This window comes from Hemitrygon akajei, chromosome 1 (genome assembly GCF_048418815.1).
Source record: "Hemitrygon akajei chromosome 1, sHemAka1.3, whole genome shotgun sequence".
Taxonomy (NCBI): Eukaryota; Metazoa; Chordata; class Chondrichthyes; order Myliobatiformes; family Dasyatidae; genus Hemitrygon; species Hemitrygon akajei.
The window spans coordinates 48,252,821-48,277,273 of record NC_133124.1 but is presented as its reverse complement, the minus strand read 5'-3'; positions in this window follow the sequence as shown (position 1 = coordinate 48,277,273).

Genomic DNA, 24,453 nt, shown 5'->3' with positions numbered 1-24,453 from the left:
CGAATCTATTTAACAAGACCTTATACAAGCTGAGCTGTTTTCACCATGTGTTTTACATTTTACAAAAATCGTCCATGTACAGTATCCCAATTCCAGGCTTGGAAAGTTTGCTTTATGTTGTACTAACAGGGATTATTTTTAATTTCTCTGCATCATTTACTCTTTTAGTATTAGTTGCTTCTTTGAATTATTTATTTGTGTGCCCCTTTTGTTCTGTTGCTATCAGCATTTAATCTATTGAATGCCTACTGTATTTCTATTTAAGGGGATCACTGAAATCATCTGGTATTTCCTGGGATTCACTGACAATAGTATTTTCCATACTGTTTTCAAAATCTCAAGTCAAATTTTGAGGTAGTTAAACGTGAAGTCTAAATTTTACAAACTGGATTTTAAAATAACTATCAAAAGATTTTTGTAGATTTCTACCACTCAAGAACGAGAAGCAATTTACATTATTATGAAATATTTGGGTAAAATAAGTTACTGGTTATCAACCTACGGATTTCTTCCTTCAGTCCACAAATGCAATTTCTCTTCACTTCAGTTCAAAAGTTCCTGTGGCATACAACAAGTCAAGTGCTTCCATGATAAGGTTTAAGTTGAATATCCTCCTGTATTGTCCACATTCAGCTTATTACCAATATGTCATAGGATCCACTTATTTTAAAACTATTTGCTGTTGTTTTGTGAAAAGTCAGCAACATTCTCACTGTTTCCTTGACAGCCATGCTAAATCTAATTTATCTGTTGAGCTTTCAATGACACTGAGCTAATCCAACAATTAGCAATGTGTGAGGTCATTATACTTGGTATTTTACTTGCTGTTTCAGTGGCCTAAAATACTGATGATACATTTATAACAAGGTAAATCTAAAATACTCTAATTCTAAAATCATTTACACTTTTCATTCCCACATTCAATTACACATTTATGCTTTACTGTTTGAGGTGGTTAGAAGAGGCAGATGGTTTTCTGCTGAATGGGATCAAACCTTGGACAAATTTCTATTTCATTGACTCCGAACAAATCATTTCTGATCATCTGACTTCGTTTCACCTCACTCCTTAGTAGAGTGAATGCATATTGAGATGGCCTTTGACGTGTTCTTTGCAGTAAAGTATAAATTTTAAAGACCTCTGTTTACAGGTTGGTTTTTATGCAGAGAATTTTATATATATATGTGCTTAAAATAATTAACATTTTCTTTTAAATATTTTTACCATCTATTTTGCCAATTTGCTCTCTCATAATTGCCATCTTTTATTTGGCTTGCGTATATCTTCACTTGTGTACTACTTCCAAAAATCATTCCATTTTAAATGTTCCTTTTGAGACTTCCTAACTATGTATGTGCTTTATTATATGAAAGCAAAGGGTCAAGTAAGTGGTTCACCTACCCACATTTCAGAGTTAAAGGGCAATAAGTGTTGGCCTTGCTGCTGACACTAAGATCCCATAACAATAAATAGAAAGGTTTATCATCTAGAGATCTTTGATGCCAAATTTATTGGGGATTTTCAAACTATAAATCTGTGGATAATGCTGTTTATTTCCCACATTATACAGTATATCACAAAAATATCATATCTTTGTGATGAAATGTGATTGCAACCACTTCTGAGTTCAATTACACCAGAACAGAAACCGGCACCCGAACAGAGGAGAAAATGGATGATCTAAGGTACAATCTTGGGTTCATCTTGTTTGTGAAAGAAAAACTATTCTTTACAGCTTCTTCAAATTACTGTCTTTTTTGTTAGATTAATTGATAAGATCCCATGATCTCCCAGCATGCCAGGTAGAAATTCATCTATTTTTTGCTGGTCATTCTAAAATTGAATCCATGATTCCTGAAGGAGCTACTGACAATATGTAGGCAGCATTTGGCTGAAATGTCTCTGGCAAAAAAATGTAAAGGCCTAGGTTAAAGGTGAGGGGAAGATTGTAAAGAAGATTTGAGGGCATTTTTTAAATACACAGAGTGTGGTTGATATCAGGAACATGTTGCCAGTGGATGTAATGGAATCAGCTACAAAGATCATGTTTAAGAGACATTTAGACCAGCACATTATACAGGCAATTCACGGAAGGTCCAGACCTTAAAGTAGGCAAATGTGATTAATGTAGATGGGCAAAATGATCAACATGGATGTGGCCTAGTTCTGTGTCAAACAACTCTATGATTAAAACTGAAGTCAAAGGGCATCAAGGAGAAAATCACGTCAATAATTGGAGTCGTACCTACATGAAGGAAAATGACTGTGGTAGCTGGAGATCAATTATGCAAACCCTACCACATCAAAGCATGAATTTCTGAGGGCAGTTGATTCATCAATGACATCCTTTTTGTTATAAGGTCAGATGATTGGATAGTCACTGCATCATCTTCAATGTCTTTCACAGGTTCTCAGCAAATGAAGCATTCCATGCCTGCAGTAAAATCTACAACTTGTTAAGGTAAGTAGTGATTAGCGGCAAGTAGGGAAGTACCGTAGATTCCGGACTACAGAGCGCACCTGATTAAAAGCCGCTGGCTCTAATTTTAGAAAGAAAATCAATTTTTTACTTGTACAGGCCGCACCGGATTTTCGGCCGCAGGTGTCCCACGTTGTAATATGAGATATTTACACAGAAAGATATTACACGTGAGGATTTTTTAACTTTTAATTAAATCCATATGGTAACATAAACAAATACATATTGCAAATGCTTTTTTTTGAACCGTGCCTGTAACGCGGCTACTTTTAAATATACGTTGCGTATACTTTTTTACTGAACAACATTCCAATATCTCCTAACGACTGGTAAAAAATATATATACTGCAGCCTACCAGGAAAAGTTATTGATCGCCTTTAACTTAAAAGCAGCGTTCGCTCAGATCCAATGCCGCTCGCGTAATGCCGCTCGCCCCCCTCCTTCCCGTTTATCGCAAACTGGCATTTTTCCCACAAGTCGCGGCGAAACCGTCATAGCATCCCGCGATGTAGTACAGAAAACAAATATAGTTAAAACACTTCTAACTTTAACTAGAAAATGAATTACTAAGCGAAAATATTATAAACTAAATAACTGCCATAAAGGCAGCACAATGCTTTTCTTCGAGTGTTTTCCATGTTGATGAGGGTGAGTACAAATGACTGATTTACAATAATTTAATTGTGAAAGTGCGCTTGATTTATCGTACAATTTCATTGGACCTCTGTGAACTGCTCATCAATTTTATTGGTCTACTGTTACGAGGCAAAATGTTTTTGGCGGCATGAAAAAAATCATGCATTAGCCGCACCGTATTAAAGGCCGCAGAGTTCAAAGCTGTTCAAAATGTGGGAAAAAAGTAGCGGCTTATAATCCGACATCTACGGTAATATTTGTGCCATTCTACTGAAATTTTCAATAAATGGTGCTTTACTAACTGTAAATATGTTCAATAATATAACATAATTGTGATAATTACATAATAATTAAAGAGATTAATATGCACAATGAAAGCACGTGTTATTGGTAGTAGTGTATTGACATGGATACAGAACTGATTTGCAGTCAGGAAACAAGGAGTAGCACTAAATGGGTCATTTTCCAAGTGACACACACTGACTAGTGGGACACAGCAGGGTTCAATGATCAGATGCAACTATTCCAATATATCTCAATAATTAGGAAGAAGAAATGAAATGCAGTATTTTCAATTTTTTTGGGAACAAATCCGAGTGAGTGGGATAATGAAATGTGAGGAAAATGCAGAGGCTGCAGACTGATATGGACAGATTCACTTCATGAGCAAATGCAGGACAGATGCAGATAAACAAGTTGTTATCCACTACTGGCAAGGAGAAAGATTGTTTGAACAAGGAAGGAAGTGCAACAACATTTGGGTGTACCTCTGCATCATTCAATGATAGGAAACATACAGCTCTAGGAGGAAGTTAAGGAGGTAATTGGCATAGTGGCCTTCATAGAGAGAGGATTTGAGGAGCTGTACTATTGTACTGCAGACGCACAGAGCTTTGATGAGATAATATCTTCAGCATTTTATGCAGTTTAAGGTTCCTAATCTGAGGAACAATGTCCTTGCTATGAAGGGAAGAGCACTGAAGGTTCACCGGATTGATTCCTGGGATAATGTATAGAGATATTAAGATGATTGGGTTGATATCACCAATTTTAGAACATTACTGAATCTTACAAACTCCTGAAAAATGCCACCACACCTGTAGGATCTTCCATAATCCTACTCACCAAGGCCTTCCGATGCCCCCTTCCAGCTAAGTCCCGTCTATGACCAGAAGTTTCTTTCATAAGAATTCTGTAATTTTGAAAGTATTATACTTTGTGGGTTTTTATTGTTACGAACCCCCTAACTGGGTCACTTACCAATAAAAATAGAGGTCCGTTGAAGTCTGATGGTACTATTTTTAACAGTATTTATTGATAAAAATACACAAAAATAATATCAATGCAACCATACAGATAATATATATTGTCAATACTAAATCTAAAAGTGCGGGTATAATAATAATCAATAAGAAATAACTCTATCGTTGTCTAGGGGATAATGTATTGTCCAATGGAAATATAAAAGTCACTCCAGTTCATTCAAGCTGCAGCTTTTGGTTGGAGAGAGAGACGGGGGAACTTGCCCATTCCTTTTATGATATCAATCCTTCGAGAGTCGTTGGGGCTGATTTCTCCTTTGTTGTTAGCTAAAGCCGTTCTTCTGTGGCAAGGCCCACCAATTCCGAAGCAAATGGAAAAGGATGCACGTGGCTTTCCACCGGCTTTCGCTATTACAGGATTTCTAGCGTTTCTTCTGGTGCGTCTGAGGGGCTGTTCCCACAGACCCTCTTTTATCCCCACTCACGAGGTCTCAGATGTCAATCAGGGTGGAATGATGCCATCCCCCAACCAGCCCACGTTGCCTGAGGGCCTCCACGAAGCCCAGTACTCAATACACAATTCCGTCTCCAAGAGACAATGGCCGTTTCCCGTAGCTTTGTATCGCCGAGGGGCCAAGACATTCCAAACGTCTCTCTCATTTCCTGGGTCTCCTGACCTGAATTAATAGCGATCTTGCGATTCTCAAAAAGGAGGGGGCTACTCTGTACCCCTCGGCCCCTCAGAGTTGGGCACAGGCATAACATTATATTTTTAATTTCATGCTGGGATTTGAACCCAGGTCTCTGCTTTGTCTTTTGGCGGGCTGAAATCAATGTGAGATGTTTTTCATTGGTGACAGCGTGAAGTTTAAAAAGACCTTCGGAGTTTCAGGTTTCTTTCAATGGCTGAAAACAGCACAAGAGTTCATTTGTTGGTGATACGGCACAATATTTGAAAAGAGTTTGGGAGCTTTCAGCTTTCTTCATGTGGGCTGAAATCAGCACACGGCCAATGAAAGTAAAGAAATGTAAATAGAGCAACCGTTGTTGTTACAGGCCACTGTTCACTGTTTGAGCTTTGGCTCAACCGGCTTGGGAAGCACAGGCGGAGGTTCTAACTAAGTAACTACGTTTCTAGTAAGTTTTTTTTCCTGTTAGTACACAGAGAATGGGTCCAGGGGTAGTGGCATGTTCTTGGTGTGAGATGTGAGAACCTGGGTGACCTCCAGTCTCGCTGATAACTGCATCTACATGAAGTACATCAAGCTGCAGCTCTTCAGAGACAATGTTAAGGAACTGGAGCTGCAGCTGGATAATTACTGCAAGTTGCAGGAGGCAGGAGAGGGAGAGGAAATGGGCAGCCAGTGCAAAGTATCCCTGTGGCCATTCCCCCAATAATAAGTATATTGCTTTGGATACTGTTTGGGGGGGAAAAAAATCGACCAACCGGGGGAAGTTGCAGCAACTGGGTCTCTGGCTCAGAAGGGAAGGGTGAGAGGAGGAAAGCAGTAGTGATTGGGGGATTCTATAATTAGAGGAGCACATTTGGTGGCCATGAAAGATACACCCAGATAGTGTGTTGTCTCGTAGGCACCAGGGTCAGTGATTCTTGCATCAGCTTCACTGCATTCTGAAAGCGGAGGGTGAATAGCCAGAAGCAATTGTACGTATTGCTACAAACAGCATAGGTAGGAAAAGAGAGGAGGTGCTGAAGAGAGAATATAGTGAGTTAGACAGTAAGCTGAAAAGAAGGACCTCCAGGGTAGTAATCTCTGGATTACTCCTTGGGCCATGTGCCTGTGAGGATAAGACTAGGATGACTTCTCAGATGAATGCATGGTTGAAGAATTGGGGGCAGGGAACAGGGTTCCAGGTTTCTGGATCATTGGGATCTCTCTGGGGAAGTACGACCTGTACTAAAAAGGTCTGGTTACACCTGGACCCAAGAGGAACCAATAACCTCATGGGCGGGGTTTCTAGACCGATTGTGCAGGGTTTAAACTAATTTGGCGGGGGGATGGGAACAGAAGTGATAGAGCTGAAGATGGGGCTATTGAAGTACAACTATGTGCAGCTAGTAGTGAAACTGTGAGGAAGGGCAGGCAAAAGATAGAGCAAAAATGCAGTTAGTGAGATGAGTTAACGTGTAAAAGGGAAGCCAAAATCAAAAAGGGTAAGGAATACAGGACTGAAGGGGTTACATTTGAATGCATGCAGTATACAGAATAAGGTCAATGATCTTGTGGCAGAGTTAGAGATTGGCAGGTAGGATGTTGTGGGCATTTTTGAGTCATTGCTGAAAGAAGATCATAACATCCAAGGATACACGTTGTATTGAAATGGTAGGCAGAGGGTATGGGGTGACTCTATTAGTAAGGCATGAAACCCAATTCTTGGGAAAGTGGTGACATACGACTGGAAGAAGCAGAGTCCCTGTGGGTAGAGATAAGAAACTGCAAGGGTAAAAAGACCCTGACAGGAGTTATATACAGGCCTCCAAACTGTAGCCAGGATGTGGGCTACAAATTACAAGACAGGAAAGGCATGTAAAAAGGGAAATGTTGTGATAATCATGTGGGGAAGATTGGAAAAATCCATAGTGGAACCCAAAAGATACAATATCTAGAATGCCAACAAGATGGCTCTTTAAGAGCAGCTTACGATTGAGCCAACTAGGAGAATGGTGATTCTGGATTGGGTGTTATGTCATAAACCAGATTTGATTAGGGAGTTTTAAGTAAAGGAACCCTTAAATTCACCCTGAAGTTTGAGAAGTCGATAAAAATCAAATGCATCAATATTACAGTTGAGTAACGGGAATTTCAGAGCCATGAGAGAGGAGCTGGTCAAAGTTGATTGGAAGGGGGACTCTAGCAGGGATGTTGGCAGAACAACAATGATTGATATTTCTGGGGGAAATTCAGAAGGCACAGGAAAGATCCATCACAAAGATGAATTATTCTACAGGGAGAATGAGACAACTGTGTCTAACAAAGATACTGTAACAAAGATACAAAGTGTAACAGTAACAAAGATACTGTAAAAGAAAAAGGAAGGGCATAAATATAGCAAAAATTAGTGGGAAGGTAGAGGATTGGGAACACCAGAAGGAAATTGGAAAAAAAAGCCATAAAGAGAGATGAAATATGACAGTAACCTAAGCAATAATATAAAAGTAGAAACAATTTTTTTTCAGATATGTAACAAGGGTACTTGAAGCTACATGATAAAATAGGCCAATGTCAGCATGGTTTTCTAAAGGGGAAATCTTGGCAGACAAAACTTTTGAAATTGCTTGAAGAAATAACTGGCACAATAAACAAAAGTGAGTCAGTGGATGATCTTCGCTTGAATTTTTAAAAGGCCTTTGACAAGATGCTGCACATGAGGCTGATTAACAACATAAGAGCCCACGGTATTACAGGAAAGGTACTACCATTGATGGAAAAGTGACTGACTGGAATGGAAGCATAGAATGGGAATAAAGTGGCCCTTTTCTGGATCGCCCCTAGTGACTAGAGGAGTGTTGCAGAGGTTGGCTTTGGGACCGCATAATTTCACATTGTAAGACAATATTTTGGATGAAGGCATTCATTGCTTTGTGGCTGTTGTGTATTTCATATTTCAGTAATATTTGAGTAATATTGTAAATATATTGTTTCATTAACCATTCTTTATTGTTTACATAATACATGGCAAGTTGCACGGTTGTAGATGGCTCATATTCTGCATGGAGGTTGGTGACCAGTGGAGTGCCTCAGGGATCTGTTCTGGGACCCTTACTCTTCGTGATTTTTATAAATGACCTGGATGAGGAAGTAGAGGGATGGGTTAGTAAGTTTGCTGATGCAACAAAGGTTGGGGGTGTTGTGAATTGTGTGGAGGCTGTCAGAGGTTACAGCGGGGCATTGATAGGATGCAAAACTGGGCTGAGAAGTGGCAGATGGAGATTAACCCAGGTAAGTGTGAAGTGGTTCATTTTGGTAGGTCAAATATGATGGCAGAATATACTTTTAATGATAAGACTCTTGACAGTGTGGAGGATCTGAGTCCATAGGGCACTCAAAGCAGCTGCACAGGTTGACTCTCTGGTTAAGAAGGTATACGGTGTATTGGCCTTCATCAATTGTCGAATTGAATTTAGGAGCTGAGCGGTAATGTTGCAGCTATATAGGACCCTGGTCAGACCCCACTTGGAGTACTGTGCTCAGTTCAGGATGTGGAAACCATAGAAAGTGTGCAGAGGAGATTTACAAGGATGTTGCCCTGATTGGGGAGCATGCCTTTTGAAAACAGGTTGAGTGAACTCAGCCTTTTCACCTTGGAGCGACGGAGGATGAGAGGTGACCTGATAGAGGTGTATAAAGTGTTGAGAGGCATTGATCGTGTGGATAGGCAGAGGCTTTTCCCCCAGGGCTGAAATGTTGACACAAGAGGACACAGGCTTAAGGTGCTGGGGAGTAAGTACAGATGAGATGTCAGGCGTAAGTTTTTTTATGCTGTGAGTGGTGAGTGCATAGAATGGGCTACCAGCAACGATGGTGGAGGCAGATATGATAGGGTCTTTTAAGAGGCTTTTGGACAGGTACATGGAGCTTAGAAAAATAGAGACTACGGGTAACCCTAGTAATTTCTAAGATAGGGACATGTTCGGCACAAATTTGTGGGCCAAAGGGTCTGTATTGTGCTGTCGCTTTTCTATGTTTCTAGAAGTACGTAAATGGCATACATTATCATGTCACCCCATCGTAAGTGCACACCTCACTAAAGTAAAAACAAAACTACATCACACACATCTCCTGGCACCATGTTTTTCCCCAATTAGTTTTATGTTTTGGAGTTAAATGAGGAAAATATTGTTTCTTAGCCATCTGGCAATGGTGTTTTGGATCAAGTGTTTAGTACTTCAGATAATGCGCATCCATAAAATGGAAGCCCATTCTGTTCTCAAGCAATGTAAGTTTCATTTGGATTCAGAGGTCGATTCCATCAATTGCCTCCAGTACCATGGAGAGTCAACCTATAAACTGTTTCTCTTGTTTCATTAGGGCAAAAACAGATGAAGCTAACAGTCTAATGTGTCAGTATTCACTTGAAAGGATTCCATTCCAGTGTGTAAAGTAATGATGATAGGTCAATATTTTCAGTAGTATTGTCAAAGTCACAAGCTTCTGGTAATTAGTAAACAGTTGATATTGTCAAACAAAAACCTCCTTTCTGAGCCAGAATTAGATGGCTAATGGCAAAATTTTGATATATATACACTAGTGGCTGAGTACTTAGACATCCAAGTGAGTTAAATTCTGATCTGCCTAGCTCTAAGTACCTTTGATTTGATTTGTATATGCATCACCTCTCACTCCAAAGTATAAAAACAAAATATACTAAGAAGGAAATCCACATTCAGGATACTATACAAACACTAAAGGTTATAACATATGTACTGATTCAGTGCAAAATAATATTTCCAAGAAATCTATGAAAACAAGTTTCATCCTTCAGCAAGAACAAATGCAGGTTTGATCTGGCTGAGAATTACCTTCAGAATGTTTTATACTTGATTTATGATGGCCTCAGTTACTTGGATACGAGTAGAAAAATCGAATTAATTGATTGGAGGGATTTGATGCACCTATGACTCCTTACTTGAGCTCTAGAAAATTCTAATGTATTTTAACATGAATTGGAAATTACATGTTAGATTTTAGACAGTTGTCTTAAAGAGCACATTGTTTCCCGAAGGTTAGTCCAAAATGGGCAGCATCTTAAAGAGTAATCAAACTGCCATCCCACCTTCAGTGCAAATTAAAAGCATTTCTGGCGCATTTATTTTAGCACACATCTGCTATATCTCCAAAGGAACTAAATCATCTCAAATAATACTGAATAATCCTTTCTGCACAGTGTCAATATTTCTTTCATTGGGATTTTTATTTTTTTCTTTCACTGTTGTAATTGTTTAACCGGGTATTTTAGTCAATAGAGCACTCATCATGTTGTTCTGATTCAGTGGATTAGTTAAGCCTAATGTTTTTTCCTGATATCATTGTCCTTTTCAAATTTAGGTCAGTGTTTGGGAAACTGTCCAAATATCTTTGGCCGTCATTGGGGTTTTATTTGCCAGATTATTTTCAACTATTGAGCTCACACTGGCATGTTTCCAATATCTTTCATTAGATGCAGAAATAGCATCAGCTTGCACTTCTTGTTAAGAACAGAGCAAATCCCAAGAAGCCACTGATTTAAAATTGAGAAATAAAATCCAAATAGAATTCAAATCTTCTTCCTAAATTTTCCAAGGGAACCATCTAATTGATTATGGGTCTCTTATCTGCAGGGATCATAATGTAGTTCTGCTTTATCCTTCTACCATTTACATCAATAGCCACAAATCCATCGCCTGAAAGTATTGTTTTAAAATTAGTACATGTGAGTTACCAAAGCACCAAGATATATTTTTTCCTATTTTTCTAATTGTGGTATTTAGAAAAATAGAATTGTGAACAATATTTCATGCAAGGATATGGGATGATGATAAAAGTGTATGGCCAAATTTGCATGTAACCTATCCCAGTGATTCTGTCCAAACTGCACACATTGGAGTTGTTCAGTACTACTCAATCTAGAATTTGCAGTATCATTTGTAGCACACACTGCTGTCATGGGGTAGGGGACACCAGTTATAATCATTGAGCATCAGAACAGACCCTTTGGCCCAGCTGGTGCATACCAACCAAGTTGCCCCAACCAAACTAATTCATTTGCCACCGTTTGACCCATAGCCTTCTAAAACTTTTCAATCCATGTACCCGTCTGTCTTTTAAATATTGTTATTGTACCTACCTCAACCACTTCCTCTTACAGCTCATTCCACATACATATTCACTTTGTGTCAAAATGTTGCCTCTCCAGTTCCTTTCTCACTTTAAACTTATGCTCTCTTGTTCTTGATTCCCAGCCCTGGGAAAAGACCATATGCATTAACCCATCCATGCCCCCCATAAAGTCCTCTATGTCTCCTATGCTCCAAGGAATAAAATCCTAGCTTGTCAAGCCTCTTGCTACAACTCAGTCCCTCGAGGCAACATCCTTGTAAATGTTTCCTGCATTCTTTGCAGTTTACTAACAACCATCCTGTAGCAGAGAGGCCAGAACAGGACACTCCATGACCTCTCAACTTTCACGGCAAATGTCCTGGCTGACTCTTGACCACTCTGTTTGCCAGTGACTCCACTTTCAGCAAATCGTGCTGGTACTCTGGTGTCCCTCTGTTATATGGCAGTCTCAAGAACTCTGCTATTCACTGTGACTGTCCTACCTTGAGGTAACACCTCACACTTAGATTCCATTTGCCATTCTTCAGCCCATTTACTAAGCTAATCAAGATGCCCTTCAATTTTTGATCACCTTCTTCACTGTCCTTTTATAGTCATCTGCATATTTACTAACCGTTAACACGTGAGATTCTGCAGATGCTAGAAATCAGAACTCAGCAGGTCAGGCAGCACCTATGGAAATGAATAAACAATCGAAGTTTCAGGCCAAGAGCCTTTGTTAGGACTGAAAAGGGGGAAAATGTTAGAATAAAAATATGGGGAAGAGGAAGGATAATAAACTAGAGGATAGATGAAGCTACATGGGTGGAGAAGGTAAAGGGTTAAAGAAGAAGAAATCTGGTACAAGAGGAAAATACACGATGGGTGAAATGGAAGACTGAGGGGCACTAGGGGGCAATGAGGAGACAAGGTCAGAGGCCAGAGTGGGAAATGGTAGAAGAGGGAGAGAGAAAGCGAAAAGAAAAAAAGAAAAAATTATCTGAAGGAGAAATCAATTATCATGCTATAAGGTTTGAGTCTACCTAGCAAAATATGGGGTGATGAACCTTTACCCTGAGAGTGGCATTTTCATGGAAAAAGACGAGGCCATGGACCAACATGTTCGAATGGGAATCAGAATAGGAATCAAAATAGTTGGCCACCAGGAAATTCTGCTTAGGACAGATAGAGCTGAGATGCTTGACAAAGCGATTCCCCCAATTTACATCGGGTCACGCCAGTGTAGAGGAGGCTGCAGTGGAAGCACTAGATGCAATAGACAATCCCAACAGATTCTCGGCTGAAGTGTTGCCTCACCTGGGAGGACTGTTTAGGGCCGTGAGTGGAGTTGAGGGAGGTGAATGGGAAGGTGTACTACTTCTCTGGCTTGCAGGGATGTGTGCCAGGAGAGAGGTTAGTGGGAAGGGACAAATGGACAAAGGCATCATGGAGGAAGCAATCCCTGTGGAAAGTGAAGAGTGGGGGGAGGGGATAAAGATGTGTTTGGTAGTAAGATCCCATTGAAGATGGCGGAGGTTGTGGAGAATGATGTGCCTTGTATATTCTTATTCAAGTCACTAATATAGATGACAAACAGCAATGGGCCAAGCACTGAATCCTGAGGCACACCACTACAGGGTTCCTGTCTGAGTAACAACCTTCCACCATCACCCTCTGATTTCTTGCACCAAGCCAATTTTGTATCCAATTAGTCAGCTTTCCCAGAATTCCATGAACTATAACCTTCTAGAGCAGCTAATGATGTATCCCTTACTGAAGACCAGATACATTGCATCACAAGAGAGAGGGAGAGCAGATCAATGTGCAGTCAATAAGTAGTTCTAAGTGGAGTCATTGCTCTAAAAGAAATAGATCCATCCATTATATTTCCTCCCCCTTTGGATTAATGTAACACAAAACTGTATATGTAACAAAACCTTCACCTTCCCTTTAACAAAATATATTCCAATAAAGATGCTTTCGCTATAACAGTCCATAACTAACTTCACCATAAAGATTCAGTCTTTTGTGTGGCACTCTGTTTCTTCCAGGATAGCGCCTTTAGACCTCTGGAGTGGCATCAGGTTTGGCAGCTGTGTTGTCAGAGGTAACTTTCTCAGTTGCAGGTGTCATGTTGCTGTTAATGACATGATCATCACTGAGAGGTAAGTCCAGTGGTTGTAATGTGTCCGCCTTGTTAGGTACAATCAAATCAGGTGTGTTCTTCAGCTGAACATACAGTATCTGGTCCACGTGCCGTCTCCATGAATGATCTCCAACATCTGCTGTGTATGTCAGTGGTCCACTTCTTGCAGCCATCCTACCTGGTGTCTACTTGTCTTCTCGGTGATCATGTTCTAGGATTTCCGGTCCAGCCTCGAAGCTCCTTGCTGTTTCACTTGGCAACTGGCTGAACTATTTATTCTGCACTCCCCCCCCACCCCACCCTGAGATCTGGTTTCAGCAGGTCTACATGAGATCTCAGAGTCCTGCTCATGAGCAGTATTGCAGGTGTTTGATTTGTCGTCACATGAACAGAGTTCCGATACACAAAAGGAAATTGTCCACCTTGTGATGTAAAGAAATGTGCTCATTGTCCATAGCTTTAATGGACTTCCGAAGGTTTGGATAAACCTTTCAGGTAACACATTCGTTGCTGGGTGGTGAGGAGCTGACTTGAAATGTCTGATGCCATTTTTCTTCATGATTAGTCTGAACTCTTCTGTCATGTGTTGCGGTCTGTTGTCACTCACAATTTGTTCTGGTAAACCATTTCTGGAGAAGATAGTGCTGAGAATGGAAGCAGTTTTTTCTCAGGTGGTTGACTTCATTGGTAGATCTCTGGCCACTTCAAATGAGCATCCACAGCAATTAGAAGCATGGAGTCCATGAATGGCCCAGTGAAGTGAATTTGCGCTCTTTGCCATGGTGAATACCACCACACCCTCAAGTGTAACGATGCCTGTGGAGGTGCATTTTGAACTTATTGGCATCCCGACTGAACAGCTTTTGGCCAAGTCTTTTATCTGTTTTTCTATTCCTGGCCTCCACACACAGATCCATGTGAGACTCTTCATCTTGACTGTACCAAAGTATCTTTCATGCAGATTTTCTGACACTCTGGTGCACAGTTTAGAGGGTACCATAACATACTCTTCATCATTCTTGTCAGTCACAATGATGTCATCAAGGTATAATTGAGTTCCTGGGATATTTTGGAGCACTTGGCTCTTTGCCAAGTTGCTGGAACCGATAATAACAGCAAAGAGAATCATACCGGAACAGTCCCTTGGGAGTGTTGATTGTGAGGAACTTCCTGCTTGACTCTCAATCTCCATTTGCAGATAGGCTTGTGACAAGTCAATCTTTGAAAACCCCTCCCTGCCTGCCAGAGATGCAAAAAAATGCCTTCTATTCATAACAGGGAATACTGCACAGTATGCAGCACAGGGGCTGATGCTCATTTTGAAGTCCCTGCAAATTTGAATGGCTCTGCCCTTCACTGAGACAATGGACATGGCCCAGTCATTCCATTCAACCTTAGAGGGAACGCCAAATGCCTCCAAGCTCTTTAGGAGGAAATGTGTTAGGCAGTGTGTGCACTTTACAGAACCTTGTTGCTGCTTCATCAATTCAATTCTGACCATCATGCCTTTGAGTTTACCAATACCCTTCTCAAACATGTTTCCATTGGCATTAGGCAGCTGTGACAGTCTCTGGTTAGTGCTACCATTTGGGCTGCAGTTGCCTGATGACGACACATTGAGAGCTTTGATTATGTGCCAGTCTAGCTTCAAACTAGATTTTTCTCAACTATTTAAAACATAAAGCTCTAACTGCTGTGTTTTGCTTCCATACGTCACATTCACTTTCCATTTGCCTTTGGGAGACACTTTTTTGCCAGTGCAGGTCTTTAGCGCCACTGAGATCTTTTCTAATGGTAGCTTAGAAAACAGTCTGTTGTGGTCAGCCTCCGAAATTATAGACAAAGTTGACCCTGTATCCAGCTCCATTTCAATTTTATGCCAAATGCATCTGTTGTAATCCATATGATTTTGTGATCTGCTGTAGTAATGCTATGTAGTTCTAGGTATGACAGTTCAGCTTTGTCAGACTCTGCTATATGACTCTTTCACATTTAGTCACTGATGCACCATCAATAACTCTCGGAGACGTGAGGCAAAAGATGGGCTTTTATTAGCTGCAAACGTGACCACGACATCTTGGAGACTGAGGGAGGAGCAGTGCCTCCAATCGCCTTTATACAGGGGTCTGTGGGAGGAGCCACAGGAGCAGACAGCAGGGGGGCGTGTCCAGACAGGTATACACATAGTTTACCACAGTCACTTTGTGCATTTGTTTAGTTTTGTGCTTGAAACTTTTCACTCCGTGCGGGGTTTGTCTTTGGTTGTGTTTTTGTCTGCCTTGCACACATACTATGTCCAAGAAATGAGGCAAGTCCTACTGCCATTAAGTATAGAGAGGCGTCTTATCAGTTGGTCACATATAAAACCATTACCAAGGTTTTTCTTTACTACCTCTTCCCAGTGGCTCAGCATCCCACTACCTGAATCACAATGTGGATTCTATTTCAGAGTTCTCCTTCCCCCGCACATACACAGTACATCCCCCAGGATCTCCGATGCTATGTCCAAAAACCACATGATCACCATTAATTTTTAAACCAGTCTAAAACCTGTTGCTGTTCACCAAGATCGCACTCCACATGTAGGGTGGCATGCTATAGCTCGATATGGTGAAACCGAACACTCTCTAAGAAAAGCATCAACACAGTGTATCTCAGCTACTGTTGTCTTTAGCTGCTGAAGGCAAGTTTAAACAATTATCACTAGATGGGACCCAATTTACAAGATGAAGTCACCCACTTTGCACTTGGTTGCAACCTCTGGATTAAAGTAATCTCTGATGTTGGACTCAGGGATTAGACATAATCATTTCAGAACTGAAACCAAAGTGTGATAAGCCACAGAAATGAAGGATGACCTTTGGCACGCCTTACTAGGTACCAAGCAAGTACCATGGAGAATATTCCTTATGCCCCCTGATCCCAAAGTTTTGCGTCCACAGCCACGCAACTTGAAAAGGCCTGATGTACCCTGATATGCTAATCAGAGGCCACTTGAAAACCTGTGCAGGAACTGGGAGAAGTTGTGTGTGAGCCAACTGTCTGCAGTGACAGCAGACATTGCATGGAAGCCCCTTAATTGATCGTTGTCATTCCCAATATGGAGTTCAAAGGTTAATTAACATTTTACTCCTTTTCTATCAGCTGGGTTGGTTTTGATAATCAAAAAGAATTATTAGCTTTGTGCATTTTTATCAGATCCCTTTTATGCATGGAACTATATGTTGAAGTAGTAAAACAGATAGCAAAATAACAATTACTGCTCCTTATTGAGACTTGCCCTTTTGTTCAGGCACATCTGCCCTTTCTTGGAAGCTGGTCTACTGAGGGAATTATGAGTAAAAGAGATTGAATGCTTTACACTGATCACCTTCATAATTCTCAAAATTAGAGCCATAAGCATTTTATTCAACGTGTGTCAATAGTTACCAACCCTGATTGTTCACAACAGTGAAAGAAAGAAGCTTTTTGAAGATATGTCGAATGCAAGGTTTCAAAAAGAAGCAGCAGGAATCAAGACTGTTTATCTTTAGGTCACAATACTCATGTGGAAACTATAAAAATTTCCCATTCTAAATCTAAATGTGACACATCCCATTTTGCATCTGTAGGAGGAAGATTTTATGTAACCTCTAAATATACCCTCTAACTTTACAAAATGTGATGCATTTCAAACAATTTCATCAAAATGTTGAATACTCAGCAAAAATGTGTTTTATAGTTAGATTTGCTGAAAAAAAAATCGGGGTAAGTTCTATACATACCTTACATTTGTCATTATATGTTTACTTTCCTCATTTCTATCAAAGTTAACTATGTATGTTAAAAGCATAAAACTATTTAATGATTTCTGGAATTGTAAATGCTGAAAATTACACACTTAACAAAATTTTGCTTTTAAACTCTCAATATTTTAGGATTCTCTAATCAGGCCCTATTTGGTTTACATTTCCATTTGACATTCTCTTGAATGAATGCGATGAGGTCCACAAGATACATTTCATTGTTCAAAAAAAAGGGTAGAAACCTGTTATCAGAGATCTGCAAAATCTCTTGCTTGGCACTGCAAAGTATGGATCTATTTCTTTTAGAGCAATGATTCCCCCCCCCCACCCACTTAGCAATATGTATTGACCTGTTTTCTGCACATGCACATTGTTTTCTCTCTCATTGCAATGTGAACACACCAGTTAAAGCCATCACCCACGTGCGTACTTTAATTTAATTGATATGCAGTTGTGCACAGACACAACAAATTGGTGACGAGTATGAACCTGAATGTCAGAAAATATCATGAACTGCACCAACAGTTATGGGCAAAACAGCGAGAATTAAACAACACGAGAAAGTAGAAGGACGCATCAGTAACAGTGAAAGATGCAGTGAATTTAAAGTGAAAATAACATGGTGATGGCTTCAGTCAGGAAAGTTGATGAAGTTAGTAGTGCTAATGAAGGCTGGGAGTCGTATATTGAGAGTGTTGAACTTATTGCACTGTGAAAAACATGGACGAGCAAAAGAAAGCCCCTACACAGTCTAATGGGCCCAGGAACTTGCAGTCTCTTATGTAACTTATAACCCCTGCAACACCAGCAAACAAGACGTTGGATGATATTGTTACAGTTTTACAAAATCAGTTGAGCTCTAAACTGCTGGTAATAGCTGAGAGATTTAGAACCAATCAAAAGATGAAAGCCTTTCTGAATGCATTGCAGAAACGCGCAAACCTTCTTGGTACTGTGACTTAAGAGATGGATTTTCTGATGCGACATGCATAGTCAAAGCACTCAAAAGAGGCTATTATTCAAAAGAGACCGAACCTTAGAATGGGCATTGACCATTGCAATATCATCAGAGGATGCAGCAGAACTACAGAAAAGGAGGTTAGAATATGAAATTCATAAAATATTCCTGAATGATGCAAAAAGCCAAAGATGTTATCGATATAGCAAATCTTCCTATGATGCAAAGGACTGTTGGTTCAAAAAAAAAGTCTGCAGAAAGTGTCACAGACAAGGTCACAAGAGAGAATATGTAAAGAGACAAAAAGCACAACTGAGTGAAATTCTGAAACACAAATTCATTAAGTTACCAAATGTAAAACAGAATCGAACAACATAGAATCTGACAAAGGTGAACTGTTATGATAACTAAACTAGATCACAAGATCTTCTGGATCACAATAGATGTGTCAGGTGTAAAACTGAAAATTGAGCTGGATACAGGAGACCAGCTTCATCCATAATTCTAGAGGTTGACTACAACAGACTGTTTTCTAAGATACCATTAGAGAAAAAGTATCTCCAAAAGGCAAACTGACATATGGAGACCAAACTCAAGAATTAAAGATTTATGTACTCAAGTGGAGAGCCACCACTTTTGGGAAGTGAATGGTTGAGAAAATTCCAACAAGACTGGCAGTCCATCAAGGCTCTCAGTGTGACATTAACACACAATGGCATCCCAAATAGTAGCACTAACCAGAGACTGGGACAGCTGCTTAACGCTAATGAGAAGGTGTTTGAGAAGGGGATTGGTAAACTCAAAGGCAGAATTGAACTAAATGAAGCAGCAACACCAAGATGCCATAAAGCACGTCCAGTGTCTTATGCATTATGTTCTAAAGTGGATGCTGAACAGCAGAGCTTGGAGGCCTCTGGAATTTGCTCCAAGGTTGAGTGGAGTGATTGAGCCATGCCCATTGTTCCAGGGATCAAGAAAGGAAAGGTCGGAGCCATCCGCATATGTGGGTGAGCAACAACCCAGTGCTGCGTACTGTGCAGTATCCCCTGCCATGAATAGAAGACATTTTTGCATCTCTGGCAAAGAGATGACTTGGTTTTCAAAAACTGACTTGTCACAAGCCTATCTTTAAATGGAGATTGAGGAGTCAAGCAGGAAGTTCCTCACTATCAACACTCACAAGGGACTGATCCAGTATAATCGTCTCATCTTTGGCATTGCGTCAGCTCCAGTAATTTGGCAAAGAACAATGGACGAAGTGCTCCAAGATACCCCAGGAATACAACATCACCTTGATCACATCATTGTTACTGGCAAAAATGATAAAGAGCACCTCCAGAACCTTGGTAAAGTGCTCACAGGGCCGAGTGAGTATGGTCTGCATGCAAAGAGAGAGAAATGTGAGTTTTTCAAGAATGAAAACTCGTATTGTAGACATGTCATTGACAAGCATGGCTTACTTAAGTCACAAGAGAAGATTGAAGCAGTGCTACAGGCACCCAAACCAGAAACTGTGTCACAATTCAGGTCATACTTGGGAATTGTAAACAACTACCACCAGTTTCTCCCAAACATTGTTACATCCATTGAATACACTGTTACAGACAGGAGCAAAGTGGGAATGGTCAGAAAGATGTGAAAGAGCATTCAAAGAAACAAGGAGACTAATAACATCAGATGAACTGCTCACACTTTATGACACATCCCTGCCCATCAGACTGAAGTGTGATGCACCCCCTTCTAGCTTAGTCTAGTCTGGGGAATAGAGAAGTTCCACCAATACCTCTATGGACTAAAGCTTACACTAGTGACAGATCTCAAGCCCCTTGTGTCCATTTTCAATCCCAGTGATGACTGCTACCCAGTTACACCGTTCCTAGGAGACCACTCTTATGACAGAGTTCAAGGGTACCAAACAACACATCAATTCTGATGGATTGTCATGCCTTCCACTGCTGGCAACTGAAGAAGTAGTCTTCAGACTGTGACCCAGCAGAAATGTTCCACACAGCACTGGTGAACCAGTAGCCGGAAACAAATTCTGAGATACAAATGGAATCTAGGAATGACCTGACATTATCAAAAGTCTATGAAACCACCAGGCAAGGACAGCCAACGCATGGTAACCCTAAGTTTTAGTGTTTTCAGTGAGACGAGACTAACTCTCGGTATGTCAAAGAATGCTGAGGAATGGATCTTGTGTTGTGGTTCCCTCTAAGCTGCATACCAGAGTGTTAGAAAATCTGCTTGACGGACACCTGGGTACAGTCAAGATGAACAGTGTCACCCAGACTTTCATGGGGTGACCTGGACTAGATAAACAGATTAAGATTTAGCCAAAAGCTGTTCAGGGTGCCAAAAAGTTCAAAATGCAGTCCTAAAGGCACTGTTACACCTGTGGGAATGGCCATCATCACCATGTCAAAGAGTACATATTGACTTTGCTGGGCCACTCATGGACTCCATGTTCCTGATTGCTGTGGATGCTCATTCAAAGTGGCTGGAGGTTATATCAGTGAAGTCAACCACCTCAGAAAAGACCGTCTTATCTCTAAGGACTCTCTTCACCAGAAATGGCTTACCAGAAGAAATTGTGGGTGACAATACACATCAGAAGAATTCTGACTACCCCTGAAGTAAAAAAAGGCATCAGACATTTCAGGTCTTGTCACCACCCAGCAATGAATGGGTTAGCTGAACAGTTTATCCAAACCTTCAAACAGTTTATTAAAGTAATGGAACAAGGAAGGCATTTCTTTACAGCACCAGGTGGTCATCTTCCTTTTTGTGTATTGGAACACTGTTCATGCAACAATAAATCAAACCTGCAGTTCTGTTCATGATCAGGAATCTACGATCTCACGTAGACCTCTTGAAACCAGAACTCCTGAGGGAAGTACAGAATGAATGAATTCAACCAGTTGTCAAGTGAAGCAGCAAGGAGCTTTGGAGCTGGACCGAAACTCCTCGAACATGATCACCGTGAAGACGAGTGGACACCCAGTAGGATAGCTTAAAGAACTGGACCACTGATGTACACAGTGGATGTTGGAGATCAGACATGGACCAGATACTAGATGCTCAACTGAAGAACATGAAGAAGATGAACATGAAGAACATGGAGTTGACTGCATCCAACAAGACGGACTCATTACAGTCACCAGACTTGTCTCTCAGTGACAACGTCACTGACAGCATCGTGACACTAGAAACCGAGAACCTGATGCCAGTCCACATGTACAGAGATGCAACAAGACCATTACCATTGATTAATCACCTGCCAGATCTATCGCTACTCCAGAGGTCGAGACGTGCTATCCTGAAAGTAACAGAGTGCCAGCCAAAAATCTGAATCCTTAAAACTCTGAAGTTAGTCATGGACTGTTGTTGTGAAATCATGTTTACTTGAAGTGTGGGTTATGAGAGGGAAATTGAATGTATTGTACATATACAGTTTATGTTGTATTAATCTAAAGGGGGAGGACGTGTAATATATGGATCTATTTCTTTCAGAGCAATGACTCCTCTTAGCTCTACAAATTGATCTGTTGTCTGCACATATACTATTGTTTACACATGCACTGTTCTCGCTACAATGTGAATACACAAGTTATAGCCATCACCCACTTTTATTAAATCGATACATTGTTGTGCACAGACAAAACAGGCACCATCATATTTACTAATTGCCAAAGTTAATTAGACAGAAGCTGCATAAATTCTTTCAGCAAGGGAAGACAGCTAAATTTTCACAGCAGGTTCCCTTGGGTTTATTTTATTTTTCTAGGTATCTGCCGAACAATAACTGTCTATTCTTTATATTTAGTAAGATTAATCTTTCTTCTTTGATGCCAACTATGAATTCATCTTTCCCTGACAATGGTAAATAAAAATTTTATTGTTTTTATATTGGTCTCATTAAGAACACTGAGATGACCTTTGAACAATATCCCTGTCGCATTGTGAAGATTCCCTCTTTAAGGATAAACATTATCACCTTCATAAAATAACATTTCCATCTGTTGCTTAAATGCAGAAATTCCCATCCATTTCTTTACTACCTCTAGCTGTGACTGCTCCCCTCACTCAATTCTAAAACACTCCTAGTTAGCCTCTTATACTTTATTCAGCAAAAAAATTCAGATTGTCCAAAATTCTACACTTTGATTCCAACCTCGTATCATTATGTTATCTGATCCCGTTGGTGCTGCTTTATCTGTCCTTGTTAAAGCAAAGCTGCACTTTGAAAAATCACAATCTTATTTGCAAATCCCTCTACAGCCTTATTTTCATTTGTCTTCACAACTTTCAGTCACATAGATATTTCTTAAGCCTATGACCTGCTAATGTTGACCTCTTGAGCACCCTCAAACTCAGTATTCCACATGCAACTTACTGTTTGTCTTTAAGAGATTTAACCAAATTTGCAAGTGTTTAAGAGAAGATGCTTATGTTGAATGAGATCTGCCTTCAGGAAAGATGTAAATAAGGTTGAAAGAAAACGGAGAAAATTTACAAGGGTGTTGCCAAGACTGGATTACCTGTGTTATATAGAAAGATTCATTAGATTAAGACTTTATGCCTTAGAACGTAGATTAACCATAAGATAGAGGAGCAGAATTAGGCCATTTGGCCCATCAAGTCTACTCTACCAGTTCATCTTTGCTGATCTGATTTTTATTGTTAGCCTCAATCTCCTGCCTTCTACCATTATCCTTTCATGCCCTGACCAATCAAGAATCTATAAACTGCTGCCTTAAGTATACATTATGGCTTGGCCTCCACAGCTGCCTGTGGCAAAGAATTCCACAGATTCACCACTTTCTGGCAAAAGAACATCCTCCTCACCTCCATTCAAGAAGGACTCCCCTCTAATCTGAGGCTGTGCCCTCTGGTCTTAGACTCTCACAGCATAGGAAACATTCTCTCCACTTCCACTCTATCAAGGCCATCACTATTTGATGGGTTTTAATGAGGTCACCCCTCATTCTTTTGAATTCTAGTGAATACAGGCCCAGAGCCATCATATACTTTTTATATGAACTTCCTTTGAACCCTCTCCAATTTCAGCATATCCTTTCCACGGGAAGGGGCCCAAACCTGCTCACAATACTCCAAGTGAAGCCTCACCAGTGCATTATAAAGTTTCAACATTACATCCTTGCTTTTGAAATAAATTCTAGTCCTTTTGAAATAAATGTTAACATTGCATTTGCCTTGCTTAACCTGCAAATTTAGGGATTCCTGCACAAGTACTCCCAAGTCCTTTTGTGCCTCAGTTTTTTCTCTCCATTTAGAAAATTGTCAACCCTTTTGTTTGTTCTACCAATGGTCATGACCGTACTCTTCATGCCAGTATCTTTCCTGTAATACCATAGGATTTTATCTTATTGAGCAGCCTCATGTGTGGCACCTTCTGGAAAACCAAGTAAATGGCATCCACTCCCTCTCCTTTCCCCACCCTGCTTGTTACGTCCTTGAAGAACTCTAACAGATTTGTCAGGCAAGCTTTCCCTTGCAGAAACCATGCTGACTTTGACTTATTTTATCATTAGTTTCCAAGTACCCAAGAACCTCATCCTTAATAATAGACTCCAACATGTTCCCAACCTATGAAGTTAGGCTAACTGGTCTATAATTTCCTTTCTTTTGCCTTGCTCCATTCTTAATAAATCGAATGGCATTTTCAATTTTCCAGTCCTCTGGGTCCATGCCAGAATCAAGTGATTCTTGAAAGGTCATAACCAATGCATCTGCTATCTCTTCAGCAACCTCTTTCAGAACTCTGGGATGTAGTCTATCTGGTTCAGGTGACTTTATCCACCTTAAGACCTTTAGGCATTACAAGAAAGATACTGGCATGAATAGAGGAATGACCGACAGGCAGGAGACAGTGAGTGGGAATAAAGGGGACCTTTTCTGGTTGGCTGCCACTGACTACCAGAACTACCAGTGACTAGTGGTGTTCTTCAAGGGTCAGTGTTGGGACCGTTACTCTCACGTTGTTTGTCAGTGATTTGGAAAATGGAATTGATGGCTTTGATGCAAAGTTTGCAGATGCTACAAAAACAGGTGGAGGGGTAGGTAATGCTGAGACTGCAGAAGGACCTAAACAAATTGAAAGAATGGGCAAAAAAATTGACATATGAAATACAGTGTTGGAAAACATATGATAATGCAATTTGTTAAAAGAAAAAATGTGCAGACTATTACCTAAATGGGGAGAAAAAAAGTGCTCAGCCTTTTTCCTTTTTAATAGCAATGGCACTCACTCCTGCTCCCTGACACTCACGGACCTCTGGCGCACTGCTAGTGTCTTCCACAGTGAAGAGTGATGCAAAGTACTCAAGTTCATTCGCCATTTCTTTGTC